The sequence below is a fragment of the Lasioglossum baleicum genome, chromosome 8, assembly GCF_051020765.1.
Source record: "Lasioglossum baleicum chromosome 8, iyLasBale1, whole genome shotgun sequence".
NCBI lineage: Eukaryota > Metazoa > Arthropoda > Insecta > Hymenoptera > Halictidae > Lasioglossum > Lasioglossum baleicum.
In genome coordinates, this window is record NC_134936.1 from 1,948,996 (window position 1) to 1,966,996 (window position 18,001).

At 37.1% G+C, this 18,001-nt stretch overlaps 1 protein-coding gene across 5 annotated transcripts in view; it reads right to left on the reverse strand.

Moving 5' to 3' along the window:
- The window catches only part of 5-ht7 (5-hydroxytryptamine receptor 7), a 364,419-nt gene that overhangs the window by 238,527 nt on the left and 107,891 nt on the right, over nt 1-18,001 (reverse strand). For 3 of the 5 annotated variants that reach the window (XM_076428829.1, XM_076428827.1, XM_076428824.1), the window contains exon 2: nt 12,594-13,198. The gene's annotated coding sequence lies outside the window, so the exon portion shown is untranslated. Of the gene's footprint in view, nt 1-12,593; nt 13,199-13,263; nt 13,879-18,001 lie in introns of those variants that run through there. The other 2 variants (XM_076428826.1, XM_076428825.1) reach the window with 2 other exon arrangements.

The following is an 18,001-nucleotide window of genomic DNA, read 5'->3' on the forward strand; positions in this document are numbered from 1 at the left end:
AACCATTGTAAATTTTTAGTTGGATACCACGTTCGTAATTTATTTCAGCTATCCGTAATCAATCCTGACTTTTTGTTTGCAAAATCAGGATGACAGACATTTTGGAACCGGTATGCAAAACACACATCCTTCAGAAATTTCTCGTGTATCATCCTCCAGTACATTTCATGGCGGAACTCCGCGGTTTCTGTCATACGCGTGTTCCAGTTTACAGCGAGCCTTAAGTCAACAACAAGATTAATTATTTCGAGTTCCTCCATTTTTTCGTAAACTCCATACATTTTCATCAGCGCGCGCGGTACCCGTAAAATATCGCTGTTACAGCGAACGTAGGAAGAATGAGTAATGGCGTTCGTGCTTATTCATTTTCGTGCACCGTGTGACCGCTACGGTTGTCGTGTGGTAAACGTTTCATAAAAATGCTTCATATTTTTTCATTCAGTGAACGTCGCGATATGCGAAGTCAATGTTCATGTTTCGTACACGCGCTTGCGACACACGTCGTCTTGTAATGGAATTATGGCACAGAAAAATCTTTTAAAATCAACAATGCAGAATTCTTTTAATAATAGTCTGTCATTTTCTAATTATATTCTCGATCGAGAAACTGTAACGCATATAACAATTGCATAAATAAGTAAAAGTAAAAATGTTCTACCTGGCTTGCAACAAACTCGAGTGACATGGAAATTTATTTTCTTTCGTAATATGTTTAAGAGGTGGGAAATAATATAATAGTATTTTGAAATTCTACTAATGGTTTTACTAATTCAAATTGTACCTACTCCAAAATCCGCTGTCTAATAATAATATGCAATTTACTAATAGATTTTATACATCATAAAAATGAAATCATAAAGAATTTCGACATATTTACAATACTATGTCTTAAGCTCTGAATCGGGAACTAACTATACTTCGATACTGTAAAGATGTCGCTCGTAAACTTCGATTAAAATAATAAACGTCAATTAAACTATTCGAATTTTTCCGAATTTTTGCAAATCACTAATTAGCTAAAATAAGTCAAAAACATTTTCTCAATTTCATCCTGCAAGTACCATCCCATCCAAGATGTAGGGTTAAAATTTTGCACAATATGTTTGTGCCCGATGTCCTATCGCAGGGAGAGGCATTTGAGATAAATCAGGATATCTCAATTGAGATGATACCGCCCCACCATAGCGCCCATTGTCCCCCACCAGGGACGGGCTGCATGAAAGTGAGGTTGGTGGGAGAAGCAGGCGTTTGATGGGCCCCTACAGTGCCTCTACCCTATCGGATGGCTTGCCGGCTGTATAATTTGGCCCAAACACATTTTTGACCATCTTATCCGGCTATACCCATTCCAGAATATTAATATGACGGGCTGAGAATCATATTCAAGTCCCTTACATGGTGTTTCGAGTAAAATAATATCTTGCTTTTGGTGTATTGGTTTAGCGACAAAAGAATATGCTGCATCTTTCAGTGTAGTATCAAGTTCCACAAGAATCAACGCTGTCTGGAAATGATGAGATTCGAAAGACAATATTAACTGAAATCTTCAGAATTTGGACTGGCACTAATTCTTAGTCCACCATTTGACTTGTTGGGCGCTGTACGCATCGCAGGGTTTGAGCAGCGAGTCACGGCACACCTGAGCAACTTCGTGCCTGAGGGCTGGTGATAAAGCTAACTCTAAAATTAACAATAATGAAACGCCGGGACTGAATTCGAGATTGACAGGGGCGTCCTCTCGGTCGACGAAGGAGCATGCTTGGACGCGGAAGTTGAAAAGCGTTGACCCAGGTCCCGGCGCGGCCGTAAACCACGCTTTATGAGCTTCCGAAATGAAGCAGGAAAGTTTAACCGGCCGGTGTGTTTCACCGGTGTTCGTTTCCCCGTCCACGATCCGCGGCGGACGTGAGCTCACTTTCAAACGGAAAGGTAATTTTTGAGAATGCTTCCCCCGACGCCCCGTGGTGCACGTGTGCGGATACCGCGCGGCGCCGCGACGCTTCCCGTCGCTCGATGCAGCAGCCGTTCGAACAGAAGCGTTCTCTCTCTCTCTCTCTCTCTCTCTCTCTTCCCTCTCTGTCTCTTTCGTGTCTGGCTTCAAGGGAGCACTTAGCTCTTAATGTATCTGCGGCTGATGGCCGTATTGTTTGGCGAATTGAACCGGGACCGAGTTTTAGGTACGCTCCGCGATATGTTCTATATATGGTAAACAAGCTTAAGAGGCTTTTAACAGACTTCAACGGAGATATCCCGAAGAAAACCACGCCAAAGGTCAGGATCGTAGATTTCGGAACGCCAGAAACACCTTCTCACGGTTCTCTGGGCGGCCGATCTAGCAGTTCATTTGGTAAAACATCACTCGTCTCGTATCCGTCATTTAAAGCATCCACAATAATTTCGAAATATTTGACGATGCCGAAAATGTCGATATTAATGAAATTTAATCAAAATTATAATTAGAATGTGATACGATTTTCGATCGAAAAAATTACTCATTTTCTTTCATGAACCCTGCCGGTTTTTTTTAATGAAGAGCAATCTTTTACTTCAAATTTAGAATTACAGTTCGTCATTTATTAAATAAGTAATTCTTATTGGGTTAACGAAAGTCGAAGTTATTTCCCTCTGCCACACGGAATATCTTTTGAGTTCCAAATAGTTCCGCATTTTTTCAAATTGGAATATTTTAGTATTCTTTCCCTTATATAAGCCGTAAGAATCATTTCCACCTTCGTCGTTCTTCAGGAATGATTATTTAAGGAATGTGTATTGCTTCGTAAATGTTCATCACTTGAAGTCCATCATTTAAAGAATTTCAAGAAACCGCTGTACTATTTTCAACTCATTACGATTTTTAAGAAAAGCAACAAATGTCTATGTAGTAGTTCTAGTGTTAACAGCAAGTGTTGAAAGTTTTGCGACCACAGTCATATCTTCAGCAAGGAAGACAGTTAGTGGAAAATATGTTTGCGAAAGCGGCATAAACTTCGAATCGATAAGGGATTATCCGACGAATGTTGCCGTTCCGCGAATGGAATCGTTACGATTGCATTTGCGGGTTTCGTTGAAGGTGTCGTATGAAGTTTCCCCACGCGGAAAGCCACGACGGCGGTCAGCAGAACCGGCGAGGCTCGAACTTAAGAGTAGCAAAGCGCTAATTAACGTTGCCGAGTCACGGAAGGCACGATCGTGACCCACGGCTCGCACACAAGCCACGGCTTCGTCATTTTCTTTGTCGTGGCCAGGCGATAACGGTCCCTATCACACCGAGAGCAAATTTCGATCTGGCCGTCAATGAATTCGCGGAATTGCTATTCCACCTCCTCGTGCCCCTAGATTTCCCTTCGCACCCCTTTAACGCTAAAAATCTCACAAATGTCTGTGAATGGTTCGTAAAGAAAGACAATTCAAAACAAGAAAGTTCTGTCACGAGATTAGAATGCATTCAAGTGTTCGTACAATTCTAATAAATTAATAAAATCTTCAGACATACATATGAAATTATTATACTATGTAATTTTAAATATTATAAAGAGAGCTTATGTTTCCGATACTGGGGGGACTTGGTCGGTACATTATTAAAAAAATTTGTCGCGGCAGAATGTTTCAATGAATTCGGCCGAGAGAATTTCTCGAATCTCGTCAACGTCAAAGTCGCATGAGCTTGGTTTTAATTTCGACTGAATTTTCTGGAATTTCCAGAGTACTCGAGAGAAAAGGAAGAGCAACGGAGAGCGGGCGATCGCTCTGTCCCTGGTTTTTTTCATTAAATGAAATCCAAGGGTAATGTTTTGACTATGAAATAGCCGGTGGAATTTGCGGGATTGCGTTCTGCCAGTTTTCGTAGCTGCTCCACCGTGCGAGCGAGACCGGACCCCTATAATTTCCGTACTAAGTCGGTCAGTCGCGATCCAACTGATATTTGTGCAGACAGAATATATCTTGTTTGCAGAACTACGTGCTTAGTAGGTTATCGAACGTGTGATTTATATATTACACATTCCTCCGCCGCCGCCGCCGCCGCCGCATTAATTGTACCAACCACTCGAACCGGAAATTATCAAACGATACCTCGAACCATTTCGAAAACATTCGCTCAACTATTGCGAAAATTACTCGGACCCGAAAATTAACACGTTCCCTGCCATCGTTTATTACAGAACAGCGGATATTTGTCCGCGATAAATGTGCAAAAACCATGCGATGTTTAGACACGAGAAATATGCACGTAAACGCATTAGCAAATCTGCTTAAAAATCTGCATTATAGCAATCTACATTTACGAGGTTAAAATCGCATAAATTTTCAAAAATTGGTCCAAAGGTCTTGAATTTTTTTAAGATGTCAGACCGGCTAGTTCGCTAGAGAATAAGTAAACAAAAATTTATTAAGATTGCAATTGGTAGGAATCATACAAAATTTTAAAAATGATGTCTTGTCAACTTTTTTATGTGGGCCTGTAACGATAATTTAAAAAATGCGTTTTACAGATTTCGGTAACTTATATGTCAACATTGATCAACAAATCGGTCAACATTGCAATGAATTACAAACGTTTAAAGATGATCACGTAAGGGCGAAATGCCCTGGCAAGGCTGAAAATCTGCGACTTTCACCCTTAAGCTCTCATCTTTAAACGTATGTAGCTCATTGCAATGTTGACCGATTTCGATGAAATTTTCCGTATGCATATAAATTACCGAAATCTATAAAACGCATTTTTTAAATTATCGTTACAGGCCCACATAAAAAAGTTGACAAGACATCATTTTTTAAATTTTGTATGATTCCTACCAATTGCAATGTTAATAAATTTTTGTTTACTTATTCTCTAGCGAACTAGCCGGTCTAACATCTTAAAAAAATTCAAGACCTTTAGACCAATTTTCGAAAAGTTATGCGATTTTTAAGGGTGTCCACTTAATATTGCCGCTGACTGTATGTACCTTTCAAAAATATTAATTATAAATATGTTATTTAAACTTGCAAATGGGCTTAAAACTGTGCATTATTGCAATAAATATTTACAACGTAAGTACCTCTTAAAAGAATTAAAAAATGCTTGATTACACTATACTATGTGCATATTATATTAATTATATTATTTAAACTTGCAAATGCAACTTAGCAAATGGGCTTAAAACTGTGCATTATTGCAATAAATATTTAAACGTATGTACCTTTTGAAAGAATTGAAAAATGCTTCATTATACTACTATGTACATATTACAATCAATGATAAATACATTATTTAAACTTGCAACTAACCTATTCACTATTTCACATGAATTTTGTTCGACGAGATTGTCGAACTGAACTATTCGAATTCCAAACACAAACTGTCCCATCTACCGCTCAATTCGAAATTACAACAACATGATTTCGCATGATCTATGATTAGCATTCACTGCGCATCATTACTGTTATGAATTATTACATGTGATATATGGATTTAGTGTTAGACAAAATTAATAATTCGAAAGACAGATATTCGGCATACGGGCGACAAACAACATATGCAATATATTCTTGTCTATACTGTTGATCATAAATATGCAAAGCGTATGCAGATTGCGAAACATGCAAAACGAAACAAATTTCTGGATAGATCTCTTTCCTTTATCTACTGTTTGTACGGGTATGCATAATATCCGCTGTTTATTTATCACTAGACTGCGGATGTTTATGCAATTTCCAATTTTTGTAGAGACATTTTAAGAAAGTGGTACCAAATAAAATTCTATTTTCATTGGCAATAGCATTTGTAGATCCATAATAAATAAAAATCGTACTAAATTCTGTTGAATTTAATGCTCTAGCATTTTTTGAAACTTTTAATATCCGCTGTTTATTTATCACACTAACCGTCTTTATGGCAACATAACGAATAAGCTTGTACAGCGTTTGGAATAATGTGTAGATTGAAGTGAAAGGGTCTAGCCGGATAAGCATGGGCCAGCGGCCCCCGCTCCGATTTTCCTGATTCCTGTCTTAAAACGTCGCTTTATGTCTAAAAAAACATTGTGTAAAATTTCAAATGTCTACCCCTACCGATAGGGGTGATATTGAGGTAAACTCCCCCGCACTTAAATGCAATTTTCTCTAAAACGAGAAAAGATATCGACATGGGATAAACGGCAAATAAAAGATATAGATACACTCTATATTCGAGATTTTTTTCAGAATTTTTTGCTAATTATTTATAGTTGAAAATAATTAATTAATTTTTTGGGAATTTTTTTCACTACCTTCCCCTGGGTTGACACCTACCAAAAAATTCTAAAATATTGTTATGATTCTAACCTATTTTGTAAAAAATTTTCAAAAGTGTCCGTTTGGTGGAACAGTGTCAAAAAAAATAAAGTATGCCGGCGAACGCTCGGTTTGATCAGTAACGGCGCAGCGGCCGAGTCCCCTTGCGGTGGCTAGTGACGGGAGCGAGCGGGAAGTCGGCGCTTGTACGGGAAAGCTGATACATGTAAAAATGCGACTAAATCTTCTAATATATGATTACAGTTGGAATTCTAAACAATTATATTCTAGGAAATAGCTTACATTGATGCAGAAAAATACGTGTAAAGCTAGTTTGTTGGAGTCAAGTAATAGAAAGAAGAAGCTTCTCACAAGTATGTTGTATGGTCACGGTGTTAGAGGCTCTGCTCGATGCTACGGAGGGCTCGAGTTCGAATCCTCCTCAACTCAACTTTTTTCTCTTCTTGTTTTTTTTCTTTTTTTTATATGTATTTATAAACTAAACGATTTTTATTCTTTGCACTTCAATATTGTATATGATAAAATTACAAACATAATTATTAATTTGTAATTATCATATAGATTAAAATGTTTTACATGTCATACTGCGTATGACAGAACAGTTAGCTCTCCTGGTCTTCGAACAATACTGGTAACGTAACAGTCGAATGAGTTCTCGCGTTTCGCGCATTTCGCGGCAAGCCGTCTTTGAACATGCCGCAAAGTCGGCATATTCCTTGATCGCTAGTCGACGTTACAATGTTATCTGGCCACACGTCATTCGTTTGGTCAAACACGATCAGAATGAGTGCGGTTCCAGTCATCGGCTGGATTGCAATAATAAAAGAAAAAATTATTGTTGTTACGCAATCATCCCTTCGCGGTCTTAGTACACGCGCAAGATATTATTATTTCACAGTGTTCAGAATTTGAGCGCAGAAATACAAAGGAGCATATTGCATTATAGTAAAGTAATGAGGAGTAAAAAGAAAAAAAATAAACCCATTATATGGGCGTAAATAATAAAAACTAGATTTATATTTCCGCAAAATTAGAAACATGTAAAACATTTTAATCTATATGATAATTACAAATTAATAATTATGTTTGTAATTTTATCATATACAATATTGAAGTGCAAAGAATAAAAATCGTTTAGTTTATAAATACATATAAAAAAAAGAAAAAAAACAAGAAGAGAAAAAAGTTGAGTTGAGGAGGATTCGAACTCGAGCCCTCCGTAGCATCGAGCAGAGCCTCTAACACCGTGACCATACAACATACTTGTGAGAAGCTTCTTCTTTCTATTACTTGACTCCAACAAACTAGCTTCACACGTATTTTTCTGCATCAATGTAAGCTATTTCCTAGAATATAATTGTTTAGAATTCCAACTGTAATCATATATTAGAAGATTTAGTCGCATTTTTACATGTATCAGCTTTCCCGTACAAGCGCCGACTTCCCGCTCGCTCCCGTCACTAGCCACCGCAAGGGGACTCGGCCGCTGCGCCGTTACTGATCAAACCGAGCGTTCGCCGGCATACTTTATTTTTTTTGACACTGTTCCACCAAACGGACACTTTTGAAAATTTTTTACAAAATAGGTTAGAATCATAACAATATTTTAGAATTTTTTGGTAGGTGTCAACCTAGGGGAAGGTAGTGAAAAAAATTCCCAAAAAATTAATTAATTATTTTCAACTATAAATAATTAGCAAAAAATTCTGAAAAAAATCTCGAATATAGAGTGTATCTATATCTTTTATTTGCCGTTTATCCCATGTCGATATCTTTTCTCGTTTTAGAGAAAATTGCATTTAAGTGCGGGGGAGTTTACCTCAATATCACCCCTATCGGTAGGGGTAGACATTTGAAATTTTACACAATGTTTTTTTAGACATAAAGCGACGTTTTAAGACAGGAATCAGGAAAATCGGAGCGGGGGCCGCTGGCCCATGCTTATCCGGCTAGACCCTTTATTTCGACTAAAAAAGTTCGATTAGAGCAAAAAATAAACTCAATCACCTGTGACAATACAAGAAAAATAAAATCTTCGTTTTCTTAGAAAAATCGATAAATAAACTGAAAAGATATAGGAATACGCAGAAATAAATAAAAATCTTTTCATTGTAATACAAAAAGTAGTGATAAGCGAACAACTTTACGAACCTCCTGGCAGTATAATAAATTTCATAATTTCATATTTTATTTATTTACGTTTTCAGATAAAAGTTATTTGTTCAGAATTCGCCTGATGTTAACTGCCGAGTTAATCAACGTCCATAAGACGTACAAAGACTGTAATTTTCTATAATGTTCGTAAAAACAAAGAGTCAGCACTGTACAGCTGATAAATTATAGTTACAAATACTCTATTTACAACATAATGTTATCTAACGTCTGTACAAATGTCTTGCCTGAAAAATGGATCGTGTTTCCCGTGTATGGAGAGTTTTGAAAGAAATTTGTAAACGTCTTGCGCTTCTCGTGCAGCGAAAGAGAAAGAAGTTTATCTAGAGTGGTTGAATTTATACGCGGGCAAGAAAAAAATGTAAGAATATACGAAGTTTCGGTCTTATCGCACTGCTAAACATTTTCCCTCGATATTTCGTTCCGTCTTTGACTAAAAAGACGCCACTATCGGTACCAGTTACGTGACTCGACCGTGTTGGAACGTATTTCGCGTAAACACGTTTCGATAAAGCCCAGCCACACAAATTTTCAGCTGTCAAGGACAATGGCAGGAGCCCAGCTCATGATACAGACATGTTTTTCCACTATTCTCGACCTCTGGACTGCTTTCCACGAAAATGATGATGCTAAAGGAACCCTCCACAAATTCTTTTTGTTTTTCTGTTTTATCCACCCAGGGTGTAATTCTCAAATTTTAATAATTTGTGACAAAATGAACTAATCCAATTAATATTAAATACACACGTACAAAGTTTAAAAGAAGAAAAATTGAGATAATCACTTGCAAAGTGGTGCTTTGTGTTTTCCAATTTGGATTAAATTTAAATATGTTATATAGATATCGACATTTTCAGTAACTTTTAGTCTCTTTTAGTACTTTCAGATATCTGCAAAAATATTTTTCAAGTTTGCTTAATTAAAAATGATTGGATAAAGTCAGAGTAATTTATTTAATCAAAGAGAAAATGTAAAGACATTGCGAAATTAATTGCTCTTTCAATCCTCTCGTACCTCGCAGGCGATTAACAAAATTTGGTGCACTCATCAGGCCAAAGGTTAACTTTCAAGTACAGATAAATAATTTTGTCGCGTAAATGTGGGTGGCACGGCAGTCAACGTGTTAAATGAGCCAGCTTTACAGTTAATTCGACTTTACTTTGTGGATGTGCCTCGTACTTCGCGGCGAACCACGGCAATTAACCCTTCAGGAACGTCGCCTGTTAATTTCTTCTTGTACCACTGACGTTGTACGCTGTTACGTACAACGCTCTTTGATATTGTTCATATCCATCGTCAAATTCAATAAAGTAGATAATAATGCGCGAAAGGGCATGGAAATGAATATTTTAAATATTTCGGGTACATTTAGAAAGCTGGATATACCATTCGTGTTATTTGTTTGAGAAGGATGCATGTCATTGCCAAGATCTTACATTCCAGAATATAATTCTGACAATACATATTTGGTGGTTACGAACGGATAAAAATGGGCCAAATCACTAATGAATGAACAGAGCAATAATAATAATCCAGCAAATGATAATTACACAAGCAAACATGAGACCATTGAACCACTTTCATCAATTTCTGATCTCACGATAACAACTGTTAAATAAACGAATGTAGTACAGATTATTTAAAAGTTGTACGCATACTTTACAACAAATAGGATTATTTACCGTTTACTATTTAACCCTTTGCACTCGGAGCTATTTTAACTGCAAAATTAAACTTTCTTTCCGATCAAGAATATTTTCATTCCTTGTGATTTTTAACATTTTGTAGATATGAAATTGGTATAGTACCTCATACAATAACTAAATGTTTAATAATTGATTAGATAATACCGATATATTTAATAGTGTAAACAATATTTTGAATAATGGTACAGCAAGTTTTAGTGGTGCCTCAGAGGGGACAACCGAGTGCAAAGGGTTAAAGTACCATTTTACCCAGTTGTAATAGTAAATATTGCTAATAAATTTTTTAATGTTTTCGGCGCAACGGTTCGATCGTTTATTACGAATTATAAAGCAACTTTGCTAATTGTCAAACAAAATCAACGTTTCGATCCCAGTTTGGATCTTTTTCAAGATTTATTTGAGTCGCGTCTGTAAATTAAATATGTTGTTGTAATTTTGGAAAAAACAAAAATATTGAATAATTGATTGTAAGAAAAATTGTTCATATAAAGACACACTCACTTGCTTTGGGGAAAATAAATTTATGATAAATGTGCGACACGTATGTTGCGTGCGTCGTACATGCTTGTTGTCAAGATACTGATGTACGAACGTATTTGAAACCGGTTATAGGTCTAGGTTATATCAATCGATGTAAGGCGGAAAATTTGAAAAGTCATAATATGTTCTTAAATCCACTCTTACGAATATACCTTGTTGGTAAATCATTATTAACTTTCACTTTTATTGGAATCAATTACATACATTTAATTGTATGTGAGAGAACAGTTTATGACAAAAGTAAAGTTTATTGGAAAATTCATCATAGACCATTACTGGTTCAGTAATGTTGCGTAATATTCATGTATCTTAGGTGTCTCGTACCTAAGGTTAACGCTGTGATGTTTAATCATATGAATAGTTTCCAATAATAACCTTTGATGTAAATTTTGTTCTTTGTCAATAATTTTGACGTTCTTAAAATCAAATCTATGATCCATTTCAAGTGAATGTTTCGTCAAAGCCGTATGTTGTGGTAGAGGTAAGAAAATATTATGCTTGTGTTCTGTGACACGAGTTTTTAAATATTTCTGGACGTTTGTCCAATGTATACTTGACTACAACCCAAGCAAGGTATTGAGTATATAATATTGCAACTTTCTAAATGTGGTAGCTTGTCTTTAACAGGTGGAAATAAGGTTTTAAGATAATGTGGAATTCTGAAGATTGTATGAATTCCTACTCTTCGAAAGATCCTTTTTATGTCATTGAAGATGTTCTCGACATAAGGTATAACAACAGTATTTTTCCAATTGATTCGACCAGTTCTTTTAAATCTATCCTCTTTCCGTTTTTCAGCCAAAAGAGGATGGTATAGTTCAAAAATACGTTCTTTGATGATGTTTGACGAGTAAGTTTTCTGAGTAACCGTTGCACTTTAATACATTTTTTATCAACAGCAAATTGTTGGGTCGAAATTCAGGATCAGAGAGTAAAATAGCTCTATCTATTAAACCTTTAATTAAGCCAACTTTATGTTGCAAAGGATGAAATGAGTAGAAATTTACATATCTACCTGACCAACTACTTTTATGAAACCAATTCGTTTTTAGCCTATTTTCTGTTTTAATGACACTCACGTCGAGAAAGCCTAGACTTGAATTGCTTTCCATTTCATATGTGAACTGTAATCTTTCATGGAAGCTGTTGAAAGTATCTAACAAAATTTGTAATTGTTCCGGTTTTATACATGTGATTATATCATCAACATACCTTTTATACAATACCAATTCAAAGGGTAGTTTTAAAATAGAATTCTCTTCTAATCTCTCCATTACAAGATTTGCAACAACCGGGGACATTGGAGATCCCATGGCTATCCCAAATACGTGTTTGTAGCACACACCATTAAAAATGAACACATTTGCTTGCAATACAAACTTAACAGCATGACGAAACTCGTCATGTTGTATGTTAGAATATTGTTTTATTTCGTCCCATCGACAGTCTAATACCTGTAAAGCTAAATCTACAATTGGTACATTTGTAAATAAAGATATTACATCAAGGGATACCAACATTGATGAATCATCTGGAATTTCAATTGTTCTAATTTCTTTAACGAACTGCCAGCTGTCTACTGTATGATAAGGGGATTTCCCTATTATTTTGGACAAAATGTTTGCTAGAAATTTGGAAAGTTTACAAGTGGGACCGCCGATGGACGAGACAATAATTCACCATGATAAATTTTCTTTATGTGTCTTAGGTAGTGCATAGGCTGTGGGTAGTAACCCATTGTATGTTTTTAATCTTTTACCTAATGATTCTTCTGTTTTTTCTTTACCCAATTGGAAATAATAGAATTTGCCTCTTTCTCAAACGTGGCTGTGTATTGGTATTTGCTGATTTTATAAGTACTTGTATCATTCAACATTTTAATATTGCAGTCGGCAAACTCACCGTCAATTCGCGAGCGGCCGATTAACATTTTCGGCGAGGTGCGTCGGAGAATCCACTGGTCCGCGGGAGTCGTACATTTATATATATAATCGATCGTACCGCCTCAATCTCTGCTTCATGGTAGTGGCCAATCGCGCGGAACGTTCCTTCGGCTCGTCGATTGGCCAGATTTACATGGCCGCCCGTCGTTTTACATGATAATACCAGCCTCGATCAATTCCCATGAATATGGTTCGCGCGCCGTGTCCCACTCGAGACGTCCGCCGAATATCCCAAACAACGATTTAACGGAAAAACGTCAGCCAAGATCGCAGAACCGGTACGCAACCATCCAAGACGGTAACACCAACGACCCTTCATCTCCTCGAACAACTTTCGAGAGGCATCGATCCGCTCGAATTTTTCTCGGAACGCTCGCGACAACGATGGATCGCGGACACACAATCAACGAATCCTCGAGTGCGATTTATCGATTCCCGCGGCTTCTTCGAGGCGTCTAGCCATTTTTGTTCGACGACACCGTCGGAGAGATCCGTGGCACTTAATTCAGGCAAACATTCCCCCGCTTCGTCGGATATCAGGGATCCGTGATGCATCGAGGCAACCTGGAAGAACAAAGAATAATATTGTTTTAGTAGCTGCCTGCGCGCGCTTAAGGAGTTAAACTAACCGACAGAAAAACGACCCACGAAAAATGTAGCGACACTTTGCTGAAAAGTCAACTATGTATTACACGTGCAAATGAATTCGGTGTCTTTTTTAGCGATATTTATCTTTCGTTCGACAATGAAGTAAGTATATCAGATAGTCAACTATTAGATATGCAAATAAATTCGGTGCTTCTTTAGCAACATTTAGCTTTCGTTTGTAAAGGCAGAATGCCAGATAGTCAACTATTAGATATGCAAATAAATTCGTAAGGAAAGTATACCAAATTGTTTTGAAGTATCCGCAACTTTTCTCTAAATAAAATGTTATATTGATAAAATAAGCACCATTGGTCACGTTAAAAACATTTAAGGACATCAAGGTATTATAATTTCATCTTGACAAGAGAGATGATTAAAAGAAGGATACAAAAGAACAACATTTCATATTTTGCATAAAGATCCGGTAGTCTAGTAATTAATACTGTGATCAAATGATCACAGTCTTTAAGAATGCGGTTTCGAGCGAAAAGTGTTCGAAGTTTTAAGGTAGAGAAACTAGCATCGAACTACACAGGTCTGCGGTAAATGTCGCACTAAAAACGTGTCGTCGCTTAGTGGATTTGCTTGAGCATTCGTTGAACTTCACCCAGACTGTTCGTAATATATGTACACAAGTAGATAGCTTAGGAATATACAACAAATGACTCATCAGAAAATAAAATGCGCACAGCCTTGCTCAACGTGTACGTTACACCTTATTTAAATTCAACACCTTAGTTGAATTTTTTCAAGGATATTATGGTATAATACACTTCCAGAAAAAGAATTTTTTGAAAACCAATTTACAAGTGTGTATAAATTACAGGATGTTCCAAAAGTTTTGTTTTCAGTATAAAGTCACGCCTATAACAAATGACAAGACTTATATGATATATTCATAACTTAATGACTTTATAAATAATTATGATATTTATAACACCATTTTAAGCATTCCTCTTGAAAGCCTCTTCCAAGTCTCTCGAGGTATCCTGCAAACCCCGGAAGTCTGCGAATTTACGACTTCTTTAAACCACGTAGGCAACAAGGAGAAAAAAATAAAACGGAGAAAGGGTTCTTGTTGGCGGACCGGTTTCAATTGTAAGAATTAAAAGAAACCTACTCTGGGAACTGTGATCGCGAAACGGTTCTCCATCCGCGAAGACTTTAAAGACTTCTTCGGAGCACGCAGCGATGGTTGATGGCTCGCGAGACCGTAAAAGCGAATTTTAGATCTTCCTCGATTGTGCAAAATCTCGAAATCGGTTGTTCGCCGGGAGATCGTAACGTTTCATTGAAATGGTTCTGTTCTTTCATTCTGTCGATCGTCGAAATTATCCTTCTGGCAAGGCCGGGGGCGTTGTCAATTGAAAACGCAGATAAATCGTTTCTATAATCAAAGGAATACTGTTGCGGAAACCCCGAATGTTCGGTTCCCCCTTACTGTAACGTTGCAGTTAGCAAAAAACAATCACAGTTTTATAAAACGCAACCCTCACACGTTCTTTCCGGTGAAAATCCACCATTGTCTTTCATTTGATAGCGTTTTATTGTAATTACACTGTCCAACAAATTTCAACTTTTTAAAAGTATTTCGATTCCCACTATGCGATTCTTGTAGAGTTTTCCGCGCTGATTCCGAATCTGGTTTTAATTTTTTCCCTATACGTCCAGTTTTTGAGAAAATGGAGTTTAAAAAAAAGACATATTTTTCAACTTTAAACAAATATTGCGATGTTATTATAAAAGATATTGAATTGTTCTTTACAGCAAAAGATTCTGTAGACTTTCCCGAATACAGTGATATCCAATATTAATACATTATGATTGTTTAAACATGTTTAAACAATGATTAAAGACGGAGATGCACCACTTTTGCACCAATTTTTGCGGATATTTTCGAATTTATCTCAAAAAATAAGGGTCCAGCGAAAAATTGAACTATACCACGCGAAAGAGCAGACTTTTATCTTGAGAAACCCCCCTGTGAAGTTTGCATGGTCGACGTTTTCTTCGAACCAGAAAGCAAAATATCTTCGCCCGACATGAGTTTCCGCCAGTGGCGCTCGGGACGGGATACATCGCGGCGCAGCGACGGGATACGGAGCGGCGAACGACCGTTCTGGTGGTGAGCGCCACTCGTGACAACTCATGTCGGGCGAAGATATTTTGCTTTCTGGTTCGAAGAAAACGTCGACCATGCAAACTTCACAGGGGGGTTTCTCAAGATAAAAGTCTGCTCTTTCGCGTGGTATAGTTCAATTTTTCGCTGGACCCTTATTTTTTGAGATAAATTCGAAAATATCCGCAAAAATTGGTGCAAAAGTGGTGCATCTCCGTCTTTAATCATTGTTTAAACATGTTTAAACAATCATAATGTATTAATATTGGATATCACTGTATTCGGGAAAGTCTACAGAATCTTTTGCTGTAAAGAACAATTCAATATCTTTTATAATAACATCGCAATATTTGTTTAAAGTTGAAAAATATGTCTTTTTTTTAAACTCCATTTTCTCAAAAACTGGACGTATAGGGAAAAAATTAAAACCAGATTCGGAATCAGCGCGGAAAACTCTACAAGAATCGCATAGTGGGAATCGAAATACTTTTTGGCTGTTGGACAGTGTTATTTATGTATTGAAGTGAGAACTTACTTAGGCGCACCGCGTATACAATTGCTGAGCAGTGAATGAGTCTGATCCGTCACGCTCCGAGGTGAAACGCTCGCTACTCGAGTAAACTCAGAAACAGATAGCTGTGCAATTAATCTTTTTATGTGCACAGTATTTTACTTATTTATTTATTATTGCTGTAAACCGAGTGGAACATTGTTTGAGGAAATTATAAATTATTTTCAGGCCCCTATATCGGGTTTACATAAGAAGGAACTAATACAAAGAAGAAAACAGTACGTTGCTTTCATACCTGCAAACAACGTAGAAAAATAGTCTCAGATACGTAGAATCCAACGAAAATAATATTTCGTTTATGTTAGACAGGGTGTCTCATTTATGTCTGACCCTCAAGTCAATTCCGAACAACTCCGCAACCGGTTGTTCGCCGGATTTCATTGAAATGGTTACGTTGTTGCATTCTTTCCTTGCGTCGCGTCAGTCGTCGGATTTTTCCTCTGGCAATGCCGCGAGCGCCATCAATCGAATACTCCCGATCGTTAATCGGAAGCCAATAATCCGATCTCGCGGACACGCGCGTCCCGCGATTCTCCGACGCTGTGTCGCGCTTTAATATCAACTGAAATCAAGTTTCAACGTAATTTCTAACTCGATCCTCGGTAAACGCTCTTCCTGGTGCTTTCTGTTTTTCACCTCTAGTTATGCGCGAACGCGGTGAATCTCGCGCCACCTACCGCGCACTCCATTTACGAACCAATAAGACGGCCCATCTCGCTCACAATCAGACAAATACAATGGACCAATGCGGATCACCTCGCCCGCGCCGATGCGAATTTATCGCGAAAACGTTTTCTGCGGACGCAGTGAAAATGACCGGCATCACGTATTTTTCATATAGCGAGTTAGTTATCGGCATACGTCTAATTAATCATCGCGCACCGACTTCGTCATTCGTTTCAACGCGGATTACAATTTTCACGCGAAACAACAGCTGTTTTGCGACGTGAGATTTGCTAAATCCCCCGGAATATGTTTTATTCATTATTTATTAACACGAACCGAGCGATTCTCGTCTCGTTTCGGCGTTTCCGCGGATTATGTTTATTGGGCACGTGGCTTTGCATTTCTCAAAGAACTGTAATTGGTGACTCACCGAATTGACTTTTCGAATGATTAACTTCTTTCCACGTGATATATAATTATTGAACTGCGGATTTGTATGCAAAATAAAAATTGTTTAGTATCGATTGTATGAAACACATGTCAAATACAATGGTCATTCTTTCTTGAATAATTTCAACTAGGTAAAAATAATGTATAAACGTTGTTGTATTCATTTAATTCTTCTACCGGTTTAAATTGCTTTCACCCATTTTTGTAATAAGTCCATAAAATCCGCAGTTCAATATGGTTCCATAATTATTGAACTGCGGATTTGTATGCAGAATAAAAATTGTTTGCACCGATCATAATGAACAGAAGTCAAACAGAAATTGTTTTGTAGCATTAACTATTTTAACGAGCTATGTTGAACTACACGTTGAAGCTTTTAATCTCTTTTAATCTATCTATTGCTTTCAATTGCACCTATTCAGTTTTACAATAAATATTAAGTTTTACAGGATTATATTATTTGGATACACATAAATATAGATTAGTTGTAATACGTAAATGCTGCACAAGACGACAACGTAGAAAATTCAGTAATTAATTCATCAACGAAAGAAACTGCAGTTGTGGAAAAATTGGAGCTGCGAAACTAACAGTTGAAACAATTGGCTTTATTAATACCAATATGAATTTATAAAATATTGCATTGTAAAGACAGCATTAAAAAGGTACAAAAGAAATGACAATTGCTCGTCGACGGAAATTCGATTGCACAGTAAATAAAACGGTGAACCGTAATTTTATTTCCCCGCGATTTTTGTAGTAGTGTAGAATTTTCCGGTGGATTTGCTGTACGTTCTTCTTTAAACAATTTTCATCTGGTCCGTTGGCCGTTTTTAATCGAATCGAGGTAAATTATACGATAGTCAGAAGGACGAAACGAATCGGCGCGGCGAACCGGTTTACGTCCGGTGAT